Genomic DNA, 12,234 nt, shown 5'->3' with positions numbered 1-12,234 from the left:
CTGTCTATGTGCCCTATGTCAAATGCTATATTCCTTTAAAGAGATAAGGTGGGTGAGGTAATAGCTTTTATTGGACCAATTTCTGTTGGTGAGAGAGACAAGCTTTCGAGCTCAAACAGAGCTCTTCTTCAGGTCAGCCCAGACCTCACCCACCTTTTCTCTCTAATAATAAAACATCAATGCATACAACATATTCCCTCAAGTCAGTAAAGAATTTGGCCCCGTTTGCTGAGTAGATGGTTCCTCCCTGGTTTCTCTCAGATTTTCTAAGGAACCAGAAACCAGTTCAATCTGGAAAAAAAAAATGTAGTCTGTCTTTTGAACACTGCAAATATCAAGAGGTATTTTTATGTTTGATGCATTTGCAAAAATCAGATTCAGGTTCAATTTGCAAGCATCCAGATTAGGCCCCAAGTTCTGGTTCAGCCACATCTCATTTAGAACATGAAGAGCCCCCTGAGCAGGGCCAGTGCAAGAATATTTTGTGCCCTAGGCTAAACTTCCACCTTGAGCCCCCCCCCCCACACACACACACATCGGTTCATTGAGGGGCAAATCCCAACGAGCCTTTATAGACCCCAGGGACCAGCCGTGCCCAGGGGCTGCTCCCCAGACCAGGTTCCCCCCTCCCCGCCCCCGGAACTCCCCTGGAGGGTGCACAGCCCCCCCCCCCCCCATGAGCCCTCCCCACCCCACCCCACCGGCCCCCAGCCCGAGTCCACTCACTGGCTTTGCCAGGCTTGGGCCGCTGCAGCAGTTTGGCAGGAAGGAGCTGCCTTCTGGGGGCTCCTGCAGCAGATGCATGTGGGCAGAGGCCCCTGTGTGCCCCCCAGCTCCCCCCTCACCACGCTCGGGCTCTGCGGCTCCCGGGAGTGTGAGCCGCCGCCACTGCTGCTCCTCCCGCAGGCTCAGGGCCCCATGCCCCGGCAGCTCACATGCCCGGGAGGCACAGAGCCCAAGCGTGGCGAGGGGGGAGCTGGAGGGTGCACGGGGGCCTCTGCCCGCATGCATCTGCTGCAGCCTGCAGGAGCCCCTGGGGGGGGGGGCGCGCGTCGGGCCGCAGCCTGGGCAGGAGGGGCGGCTGCTCCCCCCAGCGGCACCGCCACCTTTGCAAGGCTCCTGCCCCCCTGCGCCACACCGGCTCCTCCATGGCTGGGGCTTGCTGCCCCCGCAAGCTGACTCTCTGGCACCTCCTGAAGGTGGCTCCTCCCTACCGAGCTCGCGCACCACTTTTTGGCACTCCCAGGGCCGTCCTTAGGATTTATGGGGCCCTATGCAGTATTATTAAACTGGTGCCCCTATGCCAGACGGCAGCCTGAGATTGCAACCCGGTGGGGGCAGGGGCAGGGGGAGAGGGACAAGGCAGAAAGAATAACAAGATGCCGGGCCCGCCTCATGGTGGCAGAGAGTCACAGTTCCCCGCAGACTCCCCTGTACCCTCTCCCTCACGCAGAATAGACATGCAGAAGGTACCTAATTAAAAGCACTAAACTTGGGAATAAAAAAATGTCAGTCACAGGTTTTTTGATATGCCCTGAAGTTTGTCAGACATTTATTTGCAAAAACTTTGTAGTAAGGGTGAGTCAGCTGAATTCAGCTGTCTTGTTGAATACAACATTAAATATTATGGAATTCATGATGCAACTCTTGTCTGTTTTACATTTTCTTAATCAGTATTTCTAAGCTGATTTTATATTTTAAATGTACTCTTAAGCCTTCATAAAGTAATCATTCCAGATTACTACATATTTAACTCACTGAAACAGACATTGTTTTAAATTAATCAGTCACAGAGGTTTAGTGTGTTCATAACAATGTTCATTGCTTTTAGAAAAAGGGAACACTAATTTACTGTGTGTGATCTCCGTAACAATATACATGTTAATGAAATTTCACCAACTTTAAAAAATATGTTTCCAAAGATTTTAGGCATAGTAAGATATAAAATCCTTTGTTCAGGTACTGATTTTGCTTAAAACTAGTTCATCAGATAGTCAGAAGTAAAGAAAGGGAAACTATCTGGAAGCAAAGGGCTGTTGCTGCCTTCAAGGGGGTGGGGGGAGGAGTTAAGGGAGAAATGGATGGACAGAAAGGACTGGAAGACTTTGGAAGTAATTTTTTTTATTATAGTACACCTCTACCTCGATATAATGCTGTCCTTGGGAGCCAAAAAATCTTGCCGCGTTATAGGTGAAACCGCGTTATATTGAACTGGCTTTGATCCACCAGAGTGCGCAGCCCCGCCCCCCCGGAGCACTGCTTTACAGTGTTATATCCGAATTAGTGTTATATTGGGTAACGTTATATCGAGGTAGAGGTGTAATTAAAATGTGTATTTTAGGTAAGGGTGGTCTTTTGAAGAATTTATTTTAAAAAAACATGTCTGAAGATCCAAACATTTAAGGCTAAAGATGTTTGTGCATCTAAAAAAAAATCTATGCAAGGATTTTTTAGAGATGTGATTTTATAATCTTCACCAACTCACTAATGAAATATTTTTAAAGCAAATTTTAAACTAAGGTCCTGTAGACTGACATGTTGTGAGTAAATATTACAGTCATGCACGACTGTTTTTGTCAGTACATTCAGAAACTGACAGTAGATACCTAGGGGTTGGCAAATGCCTGTTAAATGTCTTCATTACGTCTTGAATGGCTCTTTAACAGTTTCAGTGTTGTGCTAGTAGGTCTGGCAGGCTGGAGACTTTTTTCTTTTAACTACTAGATCCCCTTCCCAGGAAGACTCAAAGCCTGCAGGAAGGGTCAGAACAGGGACAGGAAAACCAGTAGGGTGGACACTAAGGCCTGGTCTACACTATGACTTTAATTCGGATTTAGCAGCGTTAAATCGAATTAACCCTGCACCCGTCCACACAACGAAGCCATTTATTTTGAAATAAAGGGCTCTTAAAATTGATTTCTATACTCCACCCCGACGAGCAGTGTAGCGCCAAAATCGATATTGTCATTTCGAATTAGGGTTAGTGTGGCCGCAATTCGATGGTATTGGCCTCCGGGAGCTGTCCCACAGTGCACCATTGTGACCGCTCTGGACAGCAATCTGAACTCGGATGCACTGGCCCGGTAGACAGGAAAAGCCCCGCGAACATTTGACTTTCATTTCCTGTTTGCCCAGCGTGGAGAGCACAGGTGACCACAGATAGCTCAGCTCATCAGCACAGGTAACCATGCAGGCCGATAATCGAAAAAGAGCACCAGCATGGACCGTACGGGAGGTACTGGATCTGATCGCAATATGGGGAGAGGATTCAGTGCTAGCAGAACTTCGTTCGAAAAGACGAAATGCCAAAACTTTTGAAAAAATCTCCAAGGGCATGATGGAGAGAGGCCACAATAGGGACTCAGATCAGTGCCGTGTGAAAGTCAAGGAGCTCAGACAAGTCTATCAAAAAACAAAGGAGGCAAACGGTCGCTCCGGGTCAGAGCCGCGGACATGCCGCTTCTATGCCCAGCTGCATGCAGTTCTAGGGGGGGCCGCCCCCACTATCCCACCTCTGACCGTGGATTCCGGGTCGGGGATAATCTCATCAGCTACACCTGAGGATTCTGCGGACGGGGAAGAGGAGGAGGAGGAGGAGGAGGACGAGGACGAGCTTGCGGAGAGCACCCAGCACTCCGTTCTCCCCAACAGCCAGGATCTTTTTCTCAGCCTGACTGAAGTACCCTCCCAACCCAGTATCCAAAACCATGACCCCATGGAAGGGACCTCAGGTGAGTTTACCTTTTAAAATATAAAACTTGTTTTAAAAGCAAGCGTTTTTTAATGATTACTTTGCCCTGAGGACTTGGGATGCATTCGCGGCCAGCTACTGGAAAAGTCTGTTAACATGTCTGGGGATGGAGCGGAAATCCTCCAGGGACATCTCCATGAAGCTCTCCTGGAGGTACTCCAAAAGCCTTGCCACAAGGTTTCTGGGCAGTGCAGCCTTATTCCGTCCTCCATGGTAGGACACTTGACCACGCCATGCTTGCAGCAAGTAATCTGGTATCATTGCATGACAAAGCCTGGCAGTGTATGGTCCCGGTGTTTGCTGGCATTCAAGCAACATCCGTTCTTTATCTCGCTGTGTAATCCTCAGGAGAGTGATATCGCTCATGGTAACCTGGTTGAAATACGGGAATTTAATTAAGGGGACAGAGGTGGCCGTTCCTACTGGGCTGTTTGCCTGTGGCTGAAAAGAAATCCTTCCCTGCAGTTAGCCAAACGTGGGGGAGGGGAGGGGGAATTGGCCCTGAGCTTTTCATGTTTGGCTAGCAGGGATCTTCCCTGTTACCAGCCACACGGTGGGGGGAGGGGTACAGCGATCATCCCAGAGAATTGGATGGTGGGGGGGGGGGGGGGGCAGTTAGTTTGTTTTCTGCTGCTGAAGGTTAACAGGAAAACCGCAGCAGTCAACGGGCTTTGCTTGGTATGTGGGAAAGGAGGGCGCGGAAGCCGAAAGACAATGGCTTACCATGGCCGCATGCAAGCTGAATTCTGTTGCCCGGACCTGCGTCTGTGATCTCTAACACCAAAGCCACAGGCACTCAATATTAAGATGGAAAATGCGACCTTGTACTGAAATCACATGTGCTATGTAATGTGAATAGTGTTGTTCACCATGAAAGAGTATAAGCATTGTTTTGTAAAATGTATCATTTTAAAAACTTCTCTCCTTTTTTTCAACCCTCCCTCCAGCAGCTGCAAATTTTTCAAGCCTCCCTCCTCCGTCCTCAGATAAGGCGGCGGAGAAAGAGGACGCGAGATGAGATGTTCACGGAAATAATGGAATGCACCCGCAATGAAAGAGCTCATTTGAATGAGTGGAAAGACACGGTATCTAAATTTAGGAAAGATGCCAGTGAACGTGAGGTCATGAGGGACGCTCGAGATGAGAGGTGGCAGGCTGCAACGCTGGGGCTGCTGCATGATCAAACGGACATGCTCCGGCGTCTGGTGGAGCTTCAGGAACGGCAGCAGGATAACAGACTGCCGCTGCAGCCGCTGTATAACCTCCCTCCCCCCTCATCATGTTCCATATCCTCCTCACCCAGACGTGTAAGAACGCGGGGAGGGAGGCTCCGTGCACCCTCCCACTCCACCCCAGTGGACAGCCCAACCAAAAGGCTGTCATTATATTGAATTTTTTCAGTGGCCTTTTACTTCCCTCCTATCCTCCTCCCAAACTTCACCCAGATTACCTTGTCGGTTCTCTCCCTATGTTTATAATCAATTAATAAAGAATACATGATTTTTAAACAATAGTGACTTTATTTCCTTTGAAAGCAAGCTGGGGGAAGGGGGAGGGCAGGTTCCTTACAGAGAATGAGTCAATAAAGGGGGTGGGTTTTCATGAAGGAGAAACAAACAGAAATTTCACACTGTAGCCTGGCCAGTCATGAAACTGGTTTTCAAAGCTTTTCTGATGCACAGCGCTTCCTGGTGTGCTCTTCTAATCGCCCTGGTGTCTGGCTGCGTGTAAGCAGCAGCCAGGCGATTTGCCTCAGCCTCCCACCCCACCATAAAGGTCTCCCCCTTACTTTCACAGAGATTGTGGAGCACACAGCAAGCAGAAATAACAATGGGGATACTGGTTTGGCTGAGGTCTGAGCGAGTCAGTAACGATCGCCAGCGACCTTTTAAATGGCCAAATGCACATTCCATCACCATTCTGCACTTGCTCAGCCTGTAGCTGAACAGCTCTTGACTCCTGTCCAGGCTGCCTGTGTATGGCTTCATGAGCCATGGCATTAAGGGGTAGGCTGGGTCCCCAAGAATAACTATTGGCATTTCAACATCCCCAACGGCTATTTTCTGGTCCAGGAAGTAAGTCCCTTGCTGCAGCCGTTTAAACAGATTAGTGTTCCTGAAGACGCGAGCGTCATGAACCCTTCCCGGCCAGCCCACGTTAATGTTGGTGAAACGTCCCTTGTGATCCACAAGTGCTTGCAGCACCATTGAAAAGTACCCCTTGCGGTTTATGTACTGGGTATCCTGGTGCTCCGGAGCCAAGATAGGGATATGTGTTCCATCACAGTTAGGGAATCCCATTGCAGCAAAGCCATCCACTATGACCTGCACATTTCCCAGAGTCACTACCTTTCGTAGCAGCACCTCAGTGATTGCTTTGGCTACTTGCATCACAGCAGCCCCCACAGTAGATTTGCCCACTCCAAATTGATTCCCGACTGACCGGTAGCTGTCTGGCGTTGCAAGCTTCCACAGGGCTATCACCACTCGCTTCTCAACTGTGAGGGCTGCTCTCATCTTGGCATTCTGGCACTTCAGGACAGGGGAAAGCAAGTCAAAGTTCCAAGAAAGTGCCCTTACGCATGCGAAAGTTTTGCAGCCACTGGGAATCGTCCCACACCTGTAACACTATGCGGTCCCACCAGTCTGTGCTTGTTTCCCGGGCCCAGAATCAGCGTTCCACGGCTATAACCTGCCCCATTAACAGCATGATCTACAAAGCACCAGGTCCCGTGGTTTGATAGAATTCCATGTCCATATCCTCATCACTCTCGCCGTTGCGCTGCCGTAGCCTACTCCTCGCCGCCTGGTTCTGCAGGTTCTGGTTCAGCATAAACTGCATGATAACGCCCGAGGTATTTACAATGTTCATGACTGCTGTCTTGAGCTGAGCGGGCTCCATGCTTGCCGTGGTATGGCGTTTGCACTGTTCACCCAGGAAAAAGGTGCGAAACGGTTGTCTGCCGTTGCTTCCCTGGAGAGGGGGGAGGATATACTCAGAACCACCCACGACAATGTTTTTGGCCCCATCAGGCATTGGGATCTCAACACAGAATTCCAATGGGTGGAGGAGATTGCAGGAACTATGGGATAGCTATGGGATAGCTACCCACAGTGCAGTGCTCCAGAAATCGACGCTAGCCCCGGTACATGGACACACACCACCGAATTAATGTGCTTAGTGTGGCCGCATACATTCGACTTTATACAATCTGTTTCCAAAATTCGAATTATATAAATTCGGATTAATCCCGTAGTGTAGACATACCCTAAGAGCCAGTGGTGCCAAAAATTCTCAGGTGCTCTACCCAGCTGCCTATGCCTGAGGATGGCCCCAACCACTCACCGCCCTAGGCCACTGCCTAGTTCGCCTAGTGGTAGCACCGGCCCTGCCCCTGGGTTTTTGTTTTTTCCTTTCAAAGCAACCATACAAACCTAACTGGCCTTCCAGTAACAATCACAATTGGGAACGTGTAAATTTCTCAGCTAAATCTACATTTGGATTTTCTTTATTTTTCATGTAAAGAGACTTACAACGGGTTCAAGATCTCCGGCATTTTAAAAGTAATTCATTTCATTCCCTCCCCTTCCCCACCACTGGGTGTCTGACGCAACACAACTGGTTATGTCAATGGAAAGACGCTCCATTGACTTCAGGGGGCTCCAGATCAGGCTGTTAAGGCCTAATGTCTGAAGCTTTGCACAAATGATTTAAGGGAAGGTTGCAAGAAAGAATCCTGCATATGAAATAGGAGCTTGATGCTGAACAACTGTACCATTGCCACATTGTTACAGCCTATGCAATGGTGCATCACATGACTTGCAGCTAACCCCCCTCATTATTGTGGAGACAGGAATGGGCTAGACCTATGGATCCAGAGGGGCAGCCATTCCCATCTTAGGATTCAACATGCTCTTCTTTGCTAAACTGTAACTTGCTGCCATTGTGACAATTTTTGACTCATAGCAAATACTGGTCCCTTTTGCTATCTCCTATGTAGATTTTACCCTTCTAAACTGGCATTCTGCTTATGAGAATCATCCCACCAAATCTGAGTCATGCCTGCTAGATCCGTCTCCATCCTTTACCAACAATTCTGCTGTGGCTCTTCTTGTTACAATGAGAATCATGTCCAAACAGCTGCCTCTGATCACAGTACTCTCTGAATCCAAAACCATCCTAGCTGCCCCACTGGCACATTCATTGGTTGGTCTCCAGTATCAGTGTTACCCTTTCTTCACTCATGGTTGGCGCCCTAGCATGAGATCACTTGTTCCCGCAGGCTCTTGAACCCATTCTTGAGTCTATCAGATTTTGGTACCTAGCATTTAGTCCCACATGAATTATAAATCAGTGATAATTTCCCACCATTCTTCGAGGTACCTGGCACCATTATTGCAATAGTCTTTGTTCTTGTACCTAGCCGGCACCACACTATCTTGTTTTCCTTATCTGAGCTACAGATGTTTTGGACCACATTCCTCTCAGTAGAGTCAGTCAGAATGATTAGCCTCTTTTCTGCACTCTTTCAGTGCTCACCTCCTTATTAGTGGGCGGCCTACTGACAATTACCTTGGGCTTTTCTGAATCTGATCTCTATCTTGTTGCAATTGGAATCTGTCACAGGTACTAAAGGTTAAATAGCTCCATCCGTATTTTCTTTCTGCTCTTTCTACAGCTTCTAGTCTTCCCTGAAACCATGTTCCTCCACCTCCATCAGCTCTGAGATCTCTGCTTGTCCAGCCTTGCCTAATTACTGTTCTCTTTGGTCCCTATGAAATTTGTTTGCCTTTGATTTCATCATTGACTTCTACTGACCCCTCACCCTTTTGCTTCAAAATGGAAAGAAATTTGCACTTTAGACATGTGTAGGCCTCATGCTTTTTCATTCAAAAATAGGAACATGATATAAGTTTCACATCAGATTATTTTGGATAATTCAGTAGCCACCCTTGATCACTTCATGATGCCTCTTCTCTAGTGGGAATCCCTGTTAGCAAAAGATTAACTTCTTACAAGTCTCCTGCCCTTTGGTGGGCTACTTTTAAAATGGGTTTATAGCTAATTACCTCTGATAGGTGCCAAGTGGTAAAATGCCTTCCACTCAAATCAAAACATCATTTTTACCAGATTTGCTTTGTGGCTGGTTCCCCATCTCAGAGCCAAAGGCTAGGCATGGTGCCACAAACCATTTGGACTTCGCAAAACGTTGTTAGTCAGACTGTGATTGCAAAATGAAACTGAGGCATTTTGGATCTGGAATCCATTGAATCTGAACCGAAGTTTGGGTGTTTCAAATAAAGAGCTCTGATTTGGCCCATTTCTAAGTAGGATCATACCAGTAGGGATGGGCAAATTGGTATAAGAACTGACCCATACCTTCCTCTAAAACAAAGTGAACTGTAATGAACAGTGCAGACAGCACGTCTACCAATAGGTGGTGATATATCTTTATCTTAGTGATAAATTATTAGCTGTTTTGCTATTATGTCATTGTACCTGAGGCGGTGGGAGGTGGAAGGTTGCTGTATGAAATTTCACTCCTGCCTGGTGTACTAGTGTTATTTGTGGTGTCCCAATAAAGTCTTTGATTTCTGTAAGTGAGTATTATAGAACCTTAACTAAAAACTCTGAAATGTAAAATAGTTTTGATGACAGATCTTCCTCTGCTGATCTCTCTCCCTACCCAGTCTCATTTTCAGGGGCCTCTTCCTGTGGGGACTGAGAACAAAAGAGATGAAATATTCCAAGAAATTCTGTCAGGATATAAGAGGAATCTCATGAGAAAGTCTGTTCTCAGATGATGTCTAGCCAAATTCTTAGCAGGTTTAGATTTAGACTCAGGAGGTTTAGGTAAGTTTCCCAAAATCTGGGTGTTGATTCCTTTGATTTCCCCAACAGCAACAATCACCTCCTGAAAGTTACTCTTAATAATCTCATTTGTCAGCCTCTGGTTGGATGTGAAAGTGCCATTTCCAATACGTACAGCACAAGTGTAACTGAAACAATCTAAAATAAAGAATTAGTTTCAACTTCTATTGCTGGTTGTGATGAGATAGCCTGCATTAAAAAAAAAAAAAGTGCAGAAGCAAAAAGGCCTTCAGTATACCTGACTCATTTCTTTTTCTTGAGTGTAGGATAGCCAGATATTCACAGATCTAGTGGAAAGTGATTCTGTCTTCATATACACCAAAAGAAAAATTTGCATGTGCAGGTTTATTTTGTTGTTGATAAATAGAGAATGAAAGAGGATGGGCCAATGAGATTACATTGAACCAAGCAAAAATCATAAACAGGATAAATTAAGTATGAATCTTTTAGATTATGAAATCTTTGGGGCAGGGCCCATACTCATGGGTGCTTGAAAGCCTAGCACAGCAGGTACTATCGTAAGTAATAATAATAAGAAATGTACCTGAATCTGAGTTCTTGATACCTGTGCTGGACTGTTGTCATCTTCTTTCCTGAGAAAATAAAGCTAAACTAGAACTTGCATCCAACATTGTCAATTGAGTACTTGGGCCATTTTTCAGTTTCCCATCATTTCCATTCCCTATGGCCCGCTGGCTTCTCAGACTCCAGCATGGGGCTTTCCAATATAATTTTTCAGAACAATATAATTTCACTAAAAGAAGTTAACCTGCCCTCCTGATATCTCCTAGGTGTAAAATATGCAGCAACCTGCAGTGCACACTTCATCCTAAAGCGTCTGTTCTAAGATTTACTTTAACATTTATCATTCTAAATTGTGAGGCTCCCTGTCTTAGGAGGTTTTTAATACAGGCTAAATCCTATTCCTGCAGGGGGAGAGAGAGAGAGAGAGAGACACACACACACACAATAATACAATTGGGCTGGGTGAAAAGGGGAGGTTTCCTGGTCAGTGCCTTTAAAACTTGTATGTGAAAGGCAGGAGCAGCCTTACCCATTCTGTCTGCCAGAGCAGAAAATATGTTCAGCTGACCCTGCCTCTCCCCCTCGACCAAGCCCCCTATGCCCCCAAAAAGCCAAGAACTGAGCAGCACTGCATAACTGTTCACCTCGGAAATTGGTGCCCATGGCAACCACCCTCTTTGTCCACCCCTAGAACCGGCCTGGTGAAAAGTAGGCATGCCTAGATTCCACTGGGCTGCTGAACACATTTGAGAGTAGCTAGAAATGGGCCTCAGCCCAGACAAATACAACAGGTCTAGTTTTGATCAAGCCTTCTACGCTTTTCAGTACCTTTATTTAAGAGAGTGATTTTTCACTTCCCAGACAGGTACTAATCTTCAGGAGCACACCCTCACCCTTCTGGAGATCTTTGTACACAATTAGGCAACCAACCTCAATTTCTCCAGCTCTGAAACCATCGTCCCTGCCTTTGCATGGTGGTATGAAACTTATTTCTTATTGTAATGCATTATTTTATTTTTAATGACTAGACCACACATACTTCCCAATAGTGGCATGATTAGGGTCTGACAGAAAGACAATCATTGACTTCAGTGGGTTTTAGATCAGGCATGTAGGAAAGAGCTGTCTATTTAGAAAGATTCATCTCTTGACATAAAAAATCAAGTGACAGCAGCAAATTCAGACCAACTAAGTGATTTATGAACTGGAAACTATTATGCTTAAAAAGCTTGCAGAATAAAGATAAAAAAGTCAACATTTTAAAACTCTCCTTGACCTTTACGCAGTTTTAGAAGGATCATTTTTTCATCCTAAGGTAACTGTTGAGGGCACCCAGTCAGGGAACCATATCAGGTCGCTAATTGAACCCCAACTAATGTGACCCAAGATCAAAATTTTATTGTTTCAGGAATTGAAAACAGTCTGTATTCACCTCCCGACAAGAAATTCATTGCTTGTTTCTTGTGCCACTTGCCATTTGTAACCTGCATTGTTGCAAGCCACACCAAAACACATTTCAACAGTAAAACTTTTAGCGATAATTTGATTTTACAGTCAGTCAGCACTTGAGTATTAGTAATACTTTTGTGCATTACATACGAGTCTGAAAACATTAGCACTCAGGTAATTAACTCTTCCGTTGGGTGTCCAGTTTATCCTATTGAGTGAAAACAGATTGCTCCCACAGCGACATGTGCGGCATGTAAACAAGTCTAATTCCTGAATCTCTACTACAGTCAGCAAATTCAAATCTAGGATGTAACAGTTAAATGATTTTGTGGTGTAGAAGGGCATTTCTTAGCAAAACAGCTCACACACCAGCATTGTACAGGAAACCAGGTCTGGAAGAGTCTGCGCTCTGCATGGCTCCAGTCAAATCAAATGGGTGAATTATTGTGACATTAGTAAACAGGTAATTAGTTTCACATGTCATTGTTAACCACCTCAACCTCATTACCAAAGTCTTACAAGAGTCTTTTTACAAAATTCAGTCCTGTTTGACCTGCTACCAGCTATAGTGCATTTTGAGCACCCATGAATAAAATGTAATCTCGTCAAACTGAAGACACCTGCTCCCAGCAGGAACA

The 12,234-nt window shown here is 46.0% G+C and overlaps 1 long non-coding RNA gene across 5 annotated transcripts in view; it reads right to left on the bottom strand.

Moving 5' to 3' along the window:
• Positions 1 to 12,234, bottom strand: part of LOC101950813 (uncharacterized) — a 240,023-nt gene that overhangs the window by 148,436 nt on the left and 79,353 nt on the right. The window contains exon 8 of one of the 5 annotated variants that reach the window (XR_006172540.2): positions 10,167 to 10,215. The exons of the other annotated variants lie outside the window; for them this stretch is intronic. This is a non-coding gene — a long non-coding RNA (uncharacterized LOC101950813). Of the gene's footprint in view, positions 1 to 10,166; positions 10,216 to 12,234 lie in introns of those variants that run through there. 5 annotated transcript variants of the gene reach the window in all.

The sequence above is a fragment of the Chrysemys picta genome, chromosome 10 (assembly GCF_011386835.1).
Source record: "Chrysemys picta bellii isolate R12L10 chromosome 10, ASM1138683v2, whole genome shotgun sequence".
NCBI lineage: Eukaryota > Metazoa > Chordata > Testudines > Emydidae > Chrysemys > Chrysemys picta.
This window is presented reverse-complemented; position numbering and strand designations above follow the sequence as displayed.